This window comes from Balearica regulorum, chromosome 7, assembly GCF_011004875.1.
Source record: "Balearica regulorum gibbericeps isolate bBalReg1 chromosome 7, bBalReg1.pri, whole genome shotgun sequence".
NCBI classification, from domain to species: domain Eukaryota; kingdom Metazoa; phylum Chordata; class Aves; order Gruiformes; family Gruidae; genus Balearica; species Balearica regulorum.
In genome coordinates this window covers 34,111,139-34,129,427 of record NC_046190.1, presented here as the reverse complement: position 1 = coordinate 34,129,427, position 18,289 = coordinate 34,111,139, and the positions used below count along the sequence as shown (strand labels likewise).

At 39.7% G+C, this 18,289-nt stretch overlaps 1 long non-coding RNA gene across 1 annotated transcript in view; it reads left to right on the top strand.

The window, feature by feature from the left end:
- LOC142602646 (uncharacterized) overlaps positions 1 to 18,289 on the top strand; it is a 44,816-nt gene that overhangs the window by 623 nt on the left and 25,904 nt on the right. The window contains exons 2-3 of the long non-coding RNA XR_012836404.1: positions 143 to 1,508; positions 11,116 to 11,175. This is a non-coding gene — a long non-coding RNA (uncharacterized LOC142602646). The remainder of the gene's footprint in view (positions 1 to 142; positions 1,509 to 11,115; positions 11,176 to 18,289) is intronic.

The following is an 18,289-nucleotide window of genomic DNA, read 5'->3' as shown; positions in this document are numbered from 1 at the left end:
TTCCCGCCCGCGGGTGCCCCGCTGAGGGGAGAGGGGGCTCGGTCCGGGTGAGCGGCCTCCGGAAGGCGGCGGGGCACGGCCGCACACCCGTCGCAGGGGCCGTGCAGCCATCGTTTCTTTCCTTTTCCCGCCTTTTATTCAGCGCTGCGTGTGGCACAGGTCATCGGTCTGTGGGTGCGTGGGGCTGCCGCGAGGCACAGGGCACCAAGCGTGGTGGTCAAAGCACCCGTCACCGCTGGGCAGCAAGGTCGGTGCCGGTACCGGAGAGGTGACGCAGGCGAGCCACAGCCACGAGTGACAGCGGGAAGCGTCTCTTCCATTGCCAAGGTGCAGGGCCAGCTCCTGCCCTGCAGTTGAGTTCTGCCCTGAGGTGCGTTATGCAACACAAGCAAAGGTGACAGCCTCCCGTGGGCACAAATCTAGTCAGGACAGCGGCCGACTCAGCTCTCTCCGTGAGGGGGAGAAGAGACAGCTCTTGCTCTTTGTGGCTTTTCATTGCAGTATATGAAAACAGGTGACAGTGATACCAAAATTGCCCTATCACCATGTATGTGCTAACAAGGTAGCAGTATTAATTATTCAAAATAAACTTTCTTGAGAAAGATCAGCTAAGCAGGACACTGAACAGCAAATAACCTAACGAGCTAACTTACTGAGTGTCATGATCATCCTTATCTGTATGGGATGGGCTGATCTTGGCTGGACACCAGGTGCCCACCAAAGCCGCTCTATCAGCCCCCTCCTCAGCAAGATGAGGGGGGAGAAAATAAGATGGAAAAAACCTCGTGTGTCAAGATAACAGCAGTTTAATAAAGCAAAAGGCCACACATGGAAGGAAAGGAAAAACAAAATATTTATTCTCTACTTCTCATCAGCAGGTGATGTGCAGCCACTTCTCAGGAAGCAGGGCTTCAGTACATGTAGAAGTTGCTCTGGAAGACAAACATTGTAAAAAGTGGATGCCCTCCCTCTCTCCCTCCTCCTTTCTCTTAGCTTTTGTTGCTGAGCAGATGTCATATGGTATGGAATATCCCTTTGGTCAGTTGGGGTCAGCTGTCCTGGCTGTGTCCCCTCCCAAGATCTCGCCCACCACCAGGCTACTGGTGAGGGGGAATGTTGGAGAGACAGTCTGATGATGTGAGCACTGCTCAGCAGTAGCCCAAACACCGGTGTGTTACCAACACCTTGCTCGCTACCAATACGCAGCACAGCACTAGGAGAGCTGCTATGGGGAAAATTAACTCTAGCTCAGCCAGACCCAATACACTATACAACGTTGTGTTTTATGAAGACTATAAAGAAGAAAACTGCCATAAAGTCATTGTGTATAACTTACTTAGGTGGAACTAAGAATGGCATGAGTTCATAGGAGCGTGGCAGTAATAGACTGAAAGGGGAATGAAGGCAAGAAAAAAAAGGAGAGACAGAAGAGGACAGAAGGTAGGGCACAGAAGCAAGGCAGAAGATGAGACACCTAGAAAACAAGAAGTAAAAAAAGCTAATTAGCTGTAAGTAAAGTAAGTCCAGGTTTCCCTTTGTAGCCTTTGTAGATGTGATCCTTCAGACATGAGTGGCACCTGCGGTCTCTGAGGGAGCCTACATGGCCTGATATGCCATAGCTCTCAGCTATCCCTCTGCTGTGGGGATTAGTGTTGCAACACAGGAGTGCTGGGGGGGAGTTTTCTGTCAAAGTAAGTGGTTAGACAAGATAGTCTCTTCAGGCAAGGAGCTTCCGAAAGATACTTTGCTAGTTCTTGTTTTCATTTGCAAGAATGTATCTATCACTTGGTTTAATTAGATATCACCAAGTCAGATCCTGTGTAGTCCAGAGTGGTTTTGATCTAGAGCCCATTGATTGAATAGTAGATAAGTGAAGTTGTCCAATATCAGTCATTGAAGGGATAGGTCAGCCAGGGTGAAGAAGAAAGGCTACTTGGCACATCACTGGCAGTACTTATACTCAGACATATGAGATGATACAATTTAATTGTTTTGTTTACTAAACTGTTGTGCTTCCCTTCTTCTTCTTAACTCATGCACACATGCTCATGAAGAGGTAAGGTTTTTTGGTCATCTGTAGCAGTACAGCTCCCATCTTGACCATCCCATGGCTGCCTTCTCTCTCTTGTCAGTAGTGCTACAACAGGAAAAAGTCTGCTAAAGGTCTTTACATCTGAGCACAAAACTTGGTTGTTGAATTGTTAATGAAGTTAGACTGAGTTAATGTGTCACAATTTACTGATTCTCTTGGATCTGTGCATGAGATCTTACATTTAGCTGTTGATTATTCCTTGCCATACTGCATTAATCCAGAGGCAAATTTTTATGATCTTGCTAAATATTATGTAGGATGAGATTTTAAATATACTGGCAGTTAAATTGCATACTGTCAAGCTGTTATTTCTAGCCACTTTACTAACTCTTCTTTTTCATCTTTGGTGACTGAACTGCAGTTTTTTTATTATTATTTATTTAAACTATATTGCTGATCTGTTTGTGTATAATTTTTAGTTTTGTATAAAATGTTTGACTTGTGGCGGGTAGCTGCATAGGTGGTTTTTAACATGTGCTTATCAGTTCTCCATAAATAATACTAATTTGCTAAAATAGATCATTAGGTCAAACACTTTCTTAGAAATAAAACAAACTAGATCTGAGAAATGTTTTCCATTGTTCCTGCTGCTGGCTCAGGAAAGACATTTAATTTATTGAGTTTTAAGAGACAGTCAGTGTTCATTTCAAGACACATTATCGTTAGCAGAAAAAGGAGTAAGATGCTGGGTCAATTTACCACTTACGGAATGGGAGCTAAAGGATTGGGGAAAATTGTATCAACAGAATAAAGATTTTAGGAGCCGTGTTGCTGAGTCAAGCCAATGTGTTACAGCATGCCCGTTGTCCATGAAACACCACTGTTCCTCCAGCAAGGCTGGCAGCGACTGTAAGCCCCTCTGGGTACCCGGCCATGCCTCTTCTCATCCAGGGACTGTTAGCAGATGCTTAAATGGGGCATTTTCCTTGGCTTGTGTTGTCAATGTTTTGTTTCCTATATCTAAATCTGATCAAAAACTGAAGGCAAATAAGAAGAAACCTGACAAGATTACTTTTTAAAATCTCGTTTTAAAAACTGCTAGTAATATGCAGGATTTGCTTCAGAACCATCAATGTTGCCATTTGCAATGCTGTATTCCATTTATTTTGTTTCCAGTGTGATCTATTTATTTATTTTTTTTCTCCCTGATGGATAGGTAGTACTTTTTGTCTTTGGCAAAATGAAAATATCATTGTGCCCTGGTCCTTCAAGAAGCATCATGTTGCCTATTCCTGAAGTGGCTGTGGAAAGCAAGTAAAACCTGTAACATTATCTGTGTAACATTAGTTGCAATGTGAAATAGTGATGTTATTGCTAGTTCAAAATCTAAATTTGCATGGAGGTTTTCCTTTACTCAGAGAATAGTCTTGGGACACTTTGTACATTTTTGTCCAAAATGCCAAGATCCTGGATTGCTGGATGTCACATACTCATTCCAGATGGTGTGCTAACCTCCATTGCACTGGTCTGAAAATGGCTACCATTTTCTACCAGTGCCTACAGAGTTGTTCTAAGAGATTTAAAGTTGTCCTCCAGAGAAAACAGAACCGTAGTAAACAGCCTACTACATTATCTGTAAATTCATCAATGAAAACAGGATGATTATTTCTTTTCACGTGTTTTGCATGCTTTGCTCCTCCCTAGGGACTACATGGGAATAGTATGTTGACTGTGTAAGTATAAATTAAATGTTTGTCTAAAAGGAGAACTATTAAAATGCAACTCTGGGCAGGATGTGCCTGTCAGCAGGAAGCTTCCTAAAATACCCCGTGTTTTAAGAGTGGAATTTTAGAGTAGGAGGGAAGTGTAGAATTGCTATTTACCTGTCTGATGCTGCTTTTGACACACATGATGAGCCAGCTTCATTTGACTGTCACCTCCTTAGGAGGCAGAATTCCTCAGCCCACACTTTGCTTAGCATTGACTACTTCTTTATTTACTCTTTGTGCCTTTGCATTTTATCTGGACTGTGCATTTTCAGTTAAGCTCCAGTTAAGACAGGCTTCTCAGTCATGGCATTGTAGGAGGGCCCACAGAGCCTCCCACACAGTGCCTTCCTCAAAGAGAGATGGGGATGTCTGTTTCTTTGAAGAAGCACTTTTGAAACAAAAGGGATTCCCCTATGTCTCTGACAATTTATTTCCCACCACACATGTACAGAGCCATCGGACTGATGGGCCTCCTTCCATTTGTCAGATTTTTCAGAATAACCAGATTGCAGGATCTCCCCCTAGATGTGCTGTGTCTCTTCGGGTTGCCTCTGGGGAATGCCTGAGCAGAGGTGTGGGGCAAGGTGGTGGATGAAGGAGGGCTTTGACAACTAGGGCTGAAGGAACCTCTTTCAGAGAGCTGGGAGGTTCAGGACAGTGAATTCTTGGAGAAGGTGGAAACTAAATTAAAATCTTTTCCTGTTACCTTTCCCCCTTCTTTTGTGTCTATTTGGATTTTGGCTTCTCAAGGTCCTCTGTGACCTTTTCCTTTATAATTACACATGTGTTCAGCAATCAGAACCAAAAACCAGTGAGTCATTAAAATGGGCAGAAAACTTGCAATTGGAATGCCTTGGCATGCGAATTTTCTTTCTGAAAGAAGTTCAGCGCAGCTTAGAAATCATCAACCACAGTTTGGCACTTTCCTTACCTAGCAGAGCAACTGACAGAATTAGAAACCAGTCAAATTTGCAGGGAAGAAAGAGCACAACCAAGACCATGTCTGAATAAATTTCCAATCATCTGTACATAGACCATTTATTGAGAAAGATAAGAAAAGAAAAACTAAATTTTCATAATCCTGATTACATGCAGAGGATTGACCCAGATGCATGATTTTAGCTGTATTTATTATATTTAAACACAATGTATGCCTTCACATGTGTTTACTGAAAAGAGGAACCACAACCATTTAAATTAAAGGCATTTTTAAATATTACTGTTTAAAAAAGAAGCTATTGGATTCCTGCATACTAAGAAGTAATGTGTATGACTGTGGTGCTCTAGAATTAATTAGGTCTCTTATTTTAGTTTTAGAATCAAGAATATATTTTCTCATTGCTTGAAGAATAAAATAGCTAAATCCTCTGCTTAGATCTGAAAGTAGTTTTGCCCACAGCAATCAAACTAATATTTTCTTTATAGCTCATTCTGTCTGTAAGCTTTCTGCTGATTTCATTAGGCTTTAGATCAGGTTCCAAGTAACTAATTATATTTATAGTGTGATTTCTTTGCTCAGTACAACTAATTTAGGTAAAGGACTCGGTGGGAATGGTGAAAGGCTAAGTAGTAGTCCTTTGCATTACTTTGTCCAGGTGCGAGATACCAGGAAAACTCTGTTTGTCTTTGTATTCATAAGCTCTCAGTATTAAGCTGAGCAGAAACTTTCCTATTATGAGAGCATAATGATGAACAGTTGATATACTGACTTTTTCCTTTCTATTGGCTAGGGCTGACTTATTTCTGACACCAAAAATGAGGGTCAGAAAGAGCTGGCCATTTGAAAGTGGCAATGGGGAATCAAACTTGCATATGTGAGGACATCCATGGTTTTTGCTCATGCTCCGTTGCCCCAAGTTTCTTTCTCACATTTCTGAATACAAGTTCTCTCCTACAGCTCTATTGTAAAGCCACCACTCTCCCTTTCATCATTTTCCCACTCTTGCCACAAATCCCTCTCACCTACAACCCACAGGCCTGCCCCTGTTTCTCCAACTCAGACCTGCTGTTCCACTCATGCTCCTTTGAAATGGCCAGTGCTGCATCATTACTTCTGTTACTGCCTTCCTAAATGCTGCCACAGGCAGCTGAATAATGCTTCTCTCAGCTGGCCCTATCCACAAAAATAAAAAACCCTTCAGCTGTGGTTTCTGGGGATTTAAAAAGCTTGGACAAAAGTAGGTTTGTTTAGCAGCTTTACTTTGCTAAAGGATATGAAGGATCTTTTCTTGCATCACTAGCACTGATTCCTTTCTCTTTTTCTCAGCTGGCTTTCTTATCCTAATTCCACAGCTGTGTTTGTCTATCTGGACAGAAAATTATTTCCTTCCTCACCCATATAAATTGATTCTTTTTCAAAATCCAATGAACATCACCTATCCTGAGTTCCCAGTCAGAAATTTTCTGGTTGGTTTTGTTTTTCTTCTCTCAAACTGAAAGGCAAACAAATAGGCCCATTTCAAGTCGACTTTGTGACAAGAGGTGTGGTGTTTGACACAGCCCTGTAGACTGTTAGACTGTGTTTGGTCTTTAAAAGCTGAACCTTGAGTTTAACAGAGGATGCTAGTGGAAGCCAGGAGTTTTTTGGAGACCTGAGCCATAACATCATGCTCTGTGATCTAAAGTTTATTGAGGACCTCGAGTTACCTCTTTTTTTTTTTTTTTTTTTTTTTTGTATGTTTCTATTCCTGAGAAAAGCGAGAGCTGCAAGACTGATTTATAATATACTCATTCAACTAATCAAGTGAGAGTTTATCAAACCTTTCCAGGCAATTTTGTTTGAAGTGTCTGCACTCTTCTCTGCATCTTATGAGGTGCCAACACCAGTGGGAGTTTGCCTGAGGTAAGAGCTGTGGGTTTGGATGTATTCTTCCATTTTTATTAGGTCTTACACTCACAGGAATTTTGTGCTTTTTAATCTTGTAACTGTACAAAACTTATCTGGGTATGGAGGAAGATAACTTAGTGATTTGCTTTAATTATTCTCATAACTGTTCACATTATGTTATATGAGCTAGTCACACTTAAAAAATTCCAAACCCACTTTTACAGCAGGAAGTTTTTTAACTGAAATCCTTGTGCCGTAGTTCTAACCAATATGAAACCAGTAGCTCTATTGAGCTACCAAGATGCATCAATACTCAGAGCTCCTTCCCAGTTGACCACTAATTTCTTTTTATCCATTTTAGCATTTTAATTTCCTTTTCTCTCTCTCTTTGTTATCTGTATGCTTTCCCTTAAAATACTTTATACAGAATGACTTCTAGCAAAAAGCAAGCTGTCCAAAAAAAAAAAAAAATCCAGCTAAACACATTAAGTATTTATTGCTCTTAATATTCAGAGTATAGCTGCAGAATTGAATAGTATTTATTTGGAGTGCACTAGTACTGAGATTTCCCTTGCTGGTAAGCATGTCCACATAATACAAGACAGTCTCACACCACTTATAATCTTTCAAGACAAGAAAAGAGATTGAAAGTGAGACCAGGACACGAAGAGACAAACAGACTTTGGAAAGGTCTCATGGCAAGTACTATGCAAGGCACTACATTTTTGAATACAATTAATTAGGCAGTTAAGCAGGACTTGCACGCTACTCCACTACTCAAAATAAGATTCAGTGATGTCTGATATCTTGGCATCAGAGTCTACCAAAAAGATGGTCATATGACAAGACTGTTTTCATTTCTGTTTTTAAGGAACAAACAAATGAAAGAAGAGAGCTGTTTAGTCTGTACCATGGGATTGAAATTCTATGCAAGCATAGTAATTATAACACTGAAAGTTTAGAATTAACCCCTGAGAATATCTATTTCTAGGATCTCTAGATTCTTTGGAATAAGTTTTTTCAGTATAGATTATTGCTTGACTTGTTTTGTTGCAGTCATTTAGCTAGTACTCCCTCCAGTACTGGTATTTAGGGTTCATCATTTAGCTTCTAAACAGTCATCTAATTCAGAAGATGGAGTTTATTCTCTGTGTAAATAACTTGCTCATTATAAAAAAGAATAATGCCTCAAAATTATAAGTTGAATCTTTCTGTTCTGGGGTGGGGGAAAGATGGATGTCCAAGGCAGGCACAGGACAACATAAGCAAATCCCATCTGATTTCACTACAACAAGTGTAAGTGGATAATTACAATTAAGTCTCAGTTTCAAACACAGCAGCAAAAAGCCGGTTCAGTGTTTTATTTCCTTGCTGGCAGTTAAAAATACAATAATTATTACCAAATATGGGTTCCAAATTTTCAAATAAACAGGTTCATTACAGACTTAAAGCTGAAAAGAAAGCTGCTGTCTGCAGCAGTAGAGGCACATTATCTGATTTTCAAGGATGAAACCATCTTAGATTTGCAGATCTAGGCTATGAACACTAACCCCATCTATCTCCCTGTCTACCTTCTGCAAAGCAACAATAGCGTAATATGGGTAAAAATGAACAGACTGAGTGTATTCCATGTGCTTGACACCCTGCTTCTCAGATCATGGCAAGATTTTAAATAAATTGGGCTAGTTTTTCCCAGCTGCAGTGAGGAATAATGTGGGTTTTTTTCACTACACAGGCCATCACCTTTTGGTAAAGGTCCTTGTGCAGAGTGTATGTTAATCCATGCTTTTGAAAGAATGAGACAACTTGCAGTAGAAGAAAACAAAACATTCATATCAGTTACAGACACTGGAATACTTTTGATGGATCTAATATTCAGCCTTTGGCTGGAAGGCAATTTTAAAAGAACCAACTAGTTAAACTTGAGATACTTCTATTTCCTCATAAGATTTACTTCTCTTCCTTAATCTGTAACTCTCCATAGTGAGTTTCTCTAACCATCAATATGACAGTACGGCAATATTGCCTCATCAGTCATGATTTACTTAATGTTTTCTGAATTTAGTAATATTTGATTAAAATTTAATGTGAACATATCATATCATGCCACATATATTATTGCATCCATTAATCAGGTAACCATAATAATGAAATGTCGGAAGATTGGATGAAAAAGGAGCTGAAGTCTTTGATATATGTTTGGCATGGTTTTGTGAGTGATTAACGAAAAGATATCCAGTCAATTGTGTAAAGCTTCATTAATATACATTTACAATCATCTATGTATTGTATCATCAGATATTTTTAACCTTAGTTAAACTTGATTTTTTAATTTACTGAATGACACTAAAAATTAATAATCCTGAAAAATATATAGTATTCTATTAACTCTCATAATGCCAGAATGATTCATAACATGTCTTAATGCTTTTGTAACAAAATATGTACTAAAAATATTGTCAGAGTTAATGGATCAGTTTTGTTATAGGTGGAATAACAAATGCTTTATGCATGGCTCTATAAACCTCAAATTACACAATTGTATTATAATAAATGTAAGTCAGTATTTCCATCTACTTTTTTCATATGCAAAGGTAACATATGACCTAATCTAGCAAAGCATCTGCTCCAGTTTGGTAAAGGAGGTATTGAAGACAGTAAGACTTGAGTTCATACTTGTAAGTATTTTGTTAAACATATAAAGATTTTCCAGATTTAAAAAAAACACCTTTAAATCCTTAGGCTTCAGCTCGTGAAGCAAGATAAGGACATGTTGTCTGGGTAAACTTTGAAAGATGTGTCATTTTTTTTCCTGATATTTGTGGCAAGCAGCAGCTAAGGCACTGATCCTACAGTCTGGATCTGTGTAGGAAATTCTTTATCGTGCAGTGCATCTCAGTGAAGCTGTTTGTGTTGGCAGGCGTGCACATATGGATCTTCAGCCATGTGTGTTCAGTCAGAGCTGGACACAAACCAGATCAGAACGCATGTGTCTCACTTGTAACACGCTGAATGTTCCCAATGACTGGTGGTACGTGTCTCTCGTTGTATATAACATGAAGTGTATTTACAGTGTGATCTGGAGTCCCATGCTGAAAAGCTGCAGCTGTTCTATGTCTGTTATTTGCCTCATATCTTCTCTCACTTTTTGTGAGAATTTAATTAATTTAGTTTTCTTTTATTGATTACTGTGAACCATGGAGGACACTAGCATTTTTTCATTGCAGATGCAGGTAGATAAATACATTTTTACACTACAACAACTTCAAAAAACAGATCACTTCAAAATATTTTCAGAACAGAGGTGCCATGTGTTTTTTAACATGGCTTGTAATTTTGAAGTGTATTTGGTTGGAAGCTGTACACTGATCTCTAAACTGAAATATTACCACTTTGGAAGGCTGCTTGGAGATCATGGTTGTGCGGTGTTCATCTGTATAATCACTGTGCAGTATATCAGCATCTATTCTGTATTTTTATCCCACTATGTCTTGTCTTCAGCTGATTTCTTCAGGATGATTTCTTCAGCCGTGTCTAGTGGGCAAAAGCTCATAGCAGTCATGGGCTACTTGGATAACGTGGTGGATAAGCGTACCCATCAATCTACTGATAAAGGGCATTAAAAACAGTCAGGCTAAGATCTACGAATCCTCTAAACTAAATTCAGCCAAAATAAGCCCATGCAACTCCATCGGGCACATATTCTGTTAAGAAAGGTGAAACTATGAAGGAAAAATGACGAGGCTGGTTACTACTGATGCGGTACAAATGTATTTGTAAACAATCTCACTGAATACTAGCCTCTTTTTCCCTCTATTCTACTTGGAGATTGACAGAGACATAAATAATTATTATTCCACCTATAAATAAAATGATCCACCCACGCTGACAATATTTTTAATACATTCTTTACCTAAGAGAAAAATTCGGTGTGAGTGCACAAGCTCTGTATAGTGTTGCACCACTTATTTCACACCACTTAGTTGACATGCTACCTTGAGCACCAATAGGTCTCAGCATGTGTCTTGAATGTGCAGACCAGTGATGAAGACAACTTTCTTTATATAGCTATGAGGAAGAATTAAGAAGACACAGGGTGCAGAATTCTTTCCTGAGCTTAGGTGGACTTCTGAAAATGAATTTGCTTCTGAGCTCCTGTCAGTTAGACTAGCCATAACTCATTTTCTGTGGCTGTTAATCCTGCCTGTGAGGGGGTAGGGATAGTCATTTTCTCTGTAGCTGAAGGCAGGAACAGCATCATAACAAATAATGACTTTAGGATAAGCCTAAATGGATGAACTGCAATTGCAGTTGTCCTTCAAAATTAAGAACGAGAGGACAAAAAATGCAGAAAATATGATCTAACTAGTATTACTTTCAGCTTTTGTGAGTGCTCTCTAGCCTAGGACCTGTAAAGGTTTGCAAATGCTAAGGCAATGGATGTTGAAACATCTATATTAAGCAGTTATTTATTCACATTTTTACAGGTGGGGAAATTGGAAGCACTGGCTACAAGTGTCCCTTGTACAGCTAACAGGAACAGAACAGTGGGTTGTACCCCAGAGACCTGTGCTCTGACTTTTAGACAATGCAATTCATCACTGTAATAGTGCATCACGTGTAACGTGCATTTCCAATCTTTTCTGCAAAGCATGCTCTTTTCCTTCACATTCACAGATTTAGGATAGGAGAAAACCTGTCAGAGATTTGGTGACTTAAACAGTGTTTTATCTTTTCATCTTTAATTATAGCTGGACAAATGGTGTCGAGTGTAGACATGGGAAAAGCCATGGATAGCAACTCCTAAGAGTCTATAGAAAGATTCTATTTTCGTCACTTTTTTGGATGAAAGGGATGTGAAGAGGTTGTCTTTGGGAATGTAGCAATTGCTGCAGAGCAATTGCTGCAGTATGTCGATGAGGTAGAAGGAGTCCAAATAAATTAACTGTTGTCAGACTCTGATTCCAGTCACCAGGATTTTAAGCGGTTGGGAAAAAATGGTCTAATGTATTTGGAAAACTGTATCCTGTTTTGGTAAGAAGGAAAGTGAGCAGATCAGAGCCTGTTTCTCATGCCATTGAAGTGTTTGAGAACTTGCCTTCTGCTGAGATGGAAGGGAACTTTCTGCAAAATTAAAGTGTTTGCTATATCCATCTAAAAAGTGTGGCCCTTTTCTTGATGTAAGAAGCTTTGCACGGCTTCAATCTGCTTTTCTGGGCTAGGGAGGTCTGCCTTGTAGCAGTCAAAGGGGATTGCTTTCTGGAATGAACTCTGGCAGTTCCTTGTTGTTGCTGGATTATGTAAATAGTGGTGCGGGGCTTGAGGAAAAAGAGCAATGTGAATTTGCCAGTGCTAATGTTCTTGTCCTTTCTCTCTGCAGCAGTCTCTGATATGATGAATAAAGTGTTGCAAATACTTTTAGTTCTTCCTTAATATTATGGATGCATAAAAGGGAGGAGGTGGGATTGTTTACAGCAGACTGCAGCTTGCAGGTTGAGAATGATTTGCTCATGTTCATACTTCTGCATTTTTATATTCAGATCCAATGTTTCTCTGGTGGGCCTAGGGGTATGATGGGAAATACCAGTTACACTAAGCTTTGGATGTGAAGATGAACTTTGTTCTGTTCTATTCCCTTCCATTTTTATAGACTTGTGCTTTACGGTTTTCAGCATGGTATGTGAGAACCTAATGGTGCTTTAAGCACAGGTGGTTTGTTCTCATTGGCCTTGCAACTAACTGAGAGAGGAACTGCATGCAGCAGAGGTTCTTGTGTACAGCATAGGTAGGGCTTTAGCTAGGTGCTGTAGGGTTTTAGTTTGTTTACTTGGAAATGAGGGTGCTGCTGTGAGTAAATCAGGCAGACCAAGGTGGTGAAAGGTTAGTTAGCAGAGGGCGATTTAGTTGGGATAACTTGCAGATAACAATTCGTGACGCACACTGAGAACTGGCCATGAAATTTCTGTCTCTTCTGTACAAACCCACAGCCACTCAGTAGAGGTCCCTTTGTGCAGCACTGAGCTGAGTTACAGTACCTGAAATCTCAAATGACAAAGGAATCTTGCTGTCAGACTCTCTCTGCTGAGCTGCTGATACAAAGGGCTGTGGGAGTCGGGTAGGAACACCAAAGCATCTTCAATTGTTATCAGATAGCTGTTCACAGAAAGGTCTTCCCAGAGTTTGCTGCATAGAAACCACAACCCACACATCATTGTTATTCATTCGTTCAGTTTAAGAGGCTTGTTTTTCACAGATGTGCTCTTCCTGTTTGGCATTTGTAACTGAGGATTGTTGTTAGTTGAAGAAAAGTGTCATCCAACTATGAATTGAGATTTTCAGCTGATTCATGAACACCTTTGTTAACTACAGCATAAAAAGGAATATGGCTGAGTGTGAAATGTAGGTTAAACCGTACTTCTACGCCAGTATATTATATTACTCTGGAAGGGTGAAAAAAATAATCTTAATTAACAGTTATGCAAAAATTTCCTGCCTATTTTTATCTCAAATAAAATTAGTAAAGCAATTAGAAGACAGAGGTAATTGCTACATATTAGCCTCTCTTATTCATATGGAGTCTATATATAGAGATGTATATATATGGATTTTAAAATAATTAACCAAAATTGCTGTACATGGCAAGTAAAGTAAGCAATCAGTATGTTTCAGTAAGGCTTTCATGTCAGAAAATTGGCCAGACATGCTAAGAAAGGGCGGTAAAACCTGAGAGAAGGGGAGGAAATTAATTATCTCAGAATAATGGGACCAGAGCCATTCATGGGTGTATAGTACATAATTTGTGGAGCTTACGTTAGTGTGAGTCTTGAAAGTTTTGATATCTAAGTTAATGCTACAGCCAAGTAGCACGATCACAGAAAAGCAGCTGTTTATTATTGTTCCAGGGAATAATGATCAGATATGAATTATTTCTGCCTAAGTTTTCTTCAGCATATACATATCATCTCATTTCTAGCTTTAGTAAAAGCATCTAGTTTTTTTTAAAAAGTAATAAACATGCTTTTTAAAAGTAATTTTAAAATAGTTCTTCATACCAAAGTGCAACTGTGAAAACAGTTCTGAATTTTCAGGTCTGATTTGACAAAGCAGCTTCCTTTTGGCAGATGGATTAAATGTGCTCTCTGACAGTCCCAGTCACATCTGTATCTGGCTGGGTACTCCATCTCAAGGAATTCACATTCTTCTGAAACAGCATTAGGCATGAATCTGGCTACTCTTCAGAAGGCTATCCTTGCTTAGGCCTCATTAGCTTACAGTGAGGTTTTAAATGGTAAGGACATCTTTTTAATCCATAAACATTATCCTAAAAATTGATAAGCACAGGGAAAGTCCTCATAATTCAAAGAAAAAGGCTAAATAATAATGTTTGCCAATAAAACAAACTCTGAGCACAATTTTACAGCACAGTGAGAACCCAACATATATCCTTTGAAAATCAGTTTACTAAATTAAGCGTAAAATAATTATTCTGAATTATTTAATTGACTTTTCATTCTCAAGGTTTTATTTTATTTTTGCAAGATTCTTTTTAAACCTAATATCAAAGATCTGATTTCCTGTATCTGAGCATTGTCAACACATTAGAGAGAAACATCCAAACGGTAACCAAATTTATTCACTGTGTAAATTACTGCTGTATTTAACATTGAGTGTTCTGATATTCTTAGAAATCTTCCTTTTCAGTGAAGTTATCACTAAGAAGCCAGAAAATCACTTCTAGTGGTGTTGAGATGGTATGTGTTTAGTTGGAAAGAATGAGTGGAAGAGGGAAGAGACATCTGTACGGTGTTACTTCTGCAAACAAAATATCCATCATATGGTAGAATTAAGCACCAGAGTGAGTTTTCGGTTGCTGCACAAATTGTGGTTGTTCCTCAGCACAGCCAATTTCTGTTCTGAGACGTGATTTTTAAGATCTCTTCACTACTAAATCCAAACATATCACACGATTCGCTCTCCTTCAAGACTCTGAAGATGACTTGGCTCAGGCTGAGATTTACAGGAGTAGAGGCTGTAATCTTCCTGGCAGGTGCCCCCAGCTAATGACCTCCTGTTCATCCTGGGTAAGAAGGGCACCGGCAGTGTGCCGTTGGTTCCAGTCAGTCCTCCTGTTACACAGCGTGGGATATAGCTTCTATGCTTCCTTCCCAAATGTCCACAGTATGTGCCTGGGTCTCATCCTGGTGCAGTGTAAGGAAACAGTCCAGGTGTGTTCTCATGCCTTCAGCCCACAGGCCAAGATGGCCGTGGGACTCATCACGCTCAGAACAAAACATGAGGCCTCTCTCTGCATTAGCTTTTCCCACAAGGACTTTCCCAAATGTACAGAGCAACAGGTAGCCCCTAAGCAGCCTGTCTCCTCATCCCTTTCCAAACTCACCTCCTTAAAGGATCATCTCATAATGGGGACTGATTGTCTGTTTGATCTTGGCAAGCCTCAATTTCACACTAAACCATGCAGATGCCTCAGGACCACCACAGTGGCACTTGTGACTGGGGATATTAAAGCATACATGGATTCCCGCACAGTATCTGTTCTGTAGTTAAACACCTCAAATAACCCTCGGAAATTATTCTGGCTGTATTCAAAACTGGTAGCCTAGCAACTGATTTTTTTTTTTTTTTTTTTTTAAAACCAAACAGTGAAGGAAGTGAGTTCTAATCCTCTTGAGGGTGCTGTTTATTAAAATTTCCACCATGGAAATTACAGAGTATCTTCCTCTTTCCCGAAAGAATTCTGAACTAGTTGCAACAAAAATATTTCATTTGGTTGAGATGTTAGAAATAGAAAACAAAGAAAACTTTCTTTTTTTCCAGAAAACTAGAAAATATATAAGCATGAGGTTTGTTAGTGCTTGTATTAAATAGTGACTGTAGAAAATGAGGTTAGACAGGAGAGCATACAGGCTCTTTGAGTGCTCTATATAGTGGGTCAAGAACCCATAACGAGAATTAGGGTGCCTTGTAAATGTATTGCAGTCCCATGACCAAGATTAAATCGGATTGCCCAATCAGCAGTGTGGTGACAAGGAGTTGATGTTCTTTAGCCCATTCTGGACTGCCTTTTCCTGTGGTTGGTGAGGGCTGCAGTCCATGGGAAGTGATCTGCTTGTAGCCCATGTTACTGGAGCAGGGGAACCAGGTGAAGGTTAATTGGCATTTTAAATTTTACCATCAGATGCCCATCGTAGAAATGGGCAATTATACAGATTTCTTTTTTTTTCCTGCTGAAGGTGTATGTTCTCTCTTGCTCTTTGTTAATATAAAATGTCCTGTTAACATAAAGCATCTTTGCACAGTGTAGACATTTAAGCCTCAATCCATTAAAGGGTTTCATCCTGGCCACAGTATCCTTGACTTCAAAAATGCTTCAGGGGGAGCACACAAAAGCCTACAATTAAATCTGAGTCTTTGTGCTTTACTGTGCTGCACCCTGTGAGGCTTCCTGTGCAGACACATATGCACTTGGCTTGATGACCTGAATCAATGATTTTGAGTCATTTTCACTATATGTGAAAAGTATTTAGAACTGTATTTTGTTAATGATGGCTTTCATGTCTGAGACATGGAAGCCAATTAGAAGTCCTTGTATATTTTTTGCATATGTTTCAGACTTCGATGCTCCTGCAATGTTACAATTTGGTCAGTTAATCACTGTTTTTAATATCCATCTTCTTTTCTATAGTGGTGTTCCCTGTTGCAGAAATTATCTATCAATGTTCAATCTACTCACCATATTGTAACTGCTTCCTCTCCCTTGTGTTGTACCCATTGGCAATAGGTTATTCAGAGACAGCTTTAGGGAAAGAGATGCCAGAAAAAAGTAGTGAGAGAAAGATGTAGTGACAACAGAAATTCAAATGCTCAGTGGTCCTTGTTGACCACTTTAAGTGGAAACAATTACATTAATCATATCTACAATAAATATGTTAAATATCAGAAGTAGGTTCATTTTATAAAATTGAATTGATTATCTGTTGATAGCTGAGCCACATCCAAATGTATAGTAATAACCTTGTTACTCTGAGATCTTCTATCGTATCTAGGGTGCACCTTTTTCCTCCACAGCACTAACAATATGCATTCAACATGTCAACCCAGTCAGGTTTTGGATAATCCTGTCAGCAAAGGTAAAACAGGAGTAGCTATGGCCCTGAAATGTGTAGACGGATACAAATACACAGCTGTAACATGGGTCATGGTAGCGCAGGCAACCTACTAGCCATTGCAGACCCTATCCAGCCCCAGATACTCACACCTGTGCCAGATCAAGGGACAAATTCAGTGTTTCATTGTTGGGGCCTGACAGATTCTGGTCTGGGAGGTGAGGAGGGGCACCAGAGGGCTCCTGGAGAGTTTCTCCTAGCTCTTGCTGAAATGTTAGTCGTGACACCACACTTGCATGTGTGTGCCATGAACATGTAGGGTACAAAGTATTGAAGCCTCTGGCAAAATACCTATGCCAATCTCACTGTGTCTCATGCTCTGAGCCCAAGACCTCACAATGAACTCGCATCTCAAACTCGCCACCTGAAGGTCTGTAGTTCACAGTCCATAAATTCGTAGAGCCGTCCCATCTTGCAGCTCAGGCTATAGAGCAGGCGAGACAGCATGGTATGATGCTGTGAGTGAGGCCAGAGTACTGTTCAGCTGGGCACAGCATCCAAAGGAACCATGTGGGGAAATATACTTCCCAGCTCCAGCCAAGCAGAGTGGTCCCTTTTATTGTGTGACCTGACAAATGACCTGCTGCAGGCCAAAGCAGAAGGCACATGAAGGGTCTTCATTAGCTGGTGCTTAACTTTAAGTGCTTATATAGTTACTGATGTTGCTATAAATATTCCAAAAGAGCGTTGAAGCTCTTCGGTGTTTCAAGCCCACACTGCTTCACCCCTTACAAGCCCATGCCCAGGGAAAAATTATTCTAAATCCTCCCATGCCCAAATTCCAGATTTAAGTGGAATGAACTGCAAAATTGCGTGCAAATGTTTTCCAGGATTAAACCAGTTTTTTTTACAATGAAACATTACAAATACTATAAAGTAACTATTATAAACTAACAAATTATTTTAAACTAGTTTGCAACATGAGAAATCTAGAAGTAACGTATTGGCTAGTGCTTCAGAATCAGAAAATGAGTCAAAGATCATGGTTTCTGACAGGCTTTGCTATTCAAGAGCTCAAGGGCCACGTTCCATTTGGAATGGGAAGAACCCACTTGAAAAGTGGGTGAGAGACAATCATTGAACCACCTACCAGTAAGCCGGACGAGGATGCTGGTTGTATGTTGCCAAGAAGGAAGAAGAGAAATACCTCCTCTCTCCCTTGGCAATGGTTTGTGCTAGTTACCTGGAACAGGCCTTTCCATTTGCACATCTCCATAGCCACACGCTACATGAGAGCACAAGATTAAAGGAGAAATCTTGTTCTGCCATCTCAAAAGCAAATCTGTCATCTGCACATCTTGTCTTCAGAACACAAGCATAAGTGAAATTTTGTAAATGCTTTTCATTTTAATAATTAGAAGTTTATCTAAGTGAAGGAAGGAATTTTTAATAATGATTCTGCTTTTTAAAGCTGAGAAGGGGAAGAGAGGAATATGCCAAAGGCCAAATCAATGGAGTTTTTGTGTGAGTAAAAGAG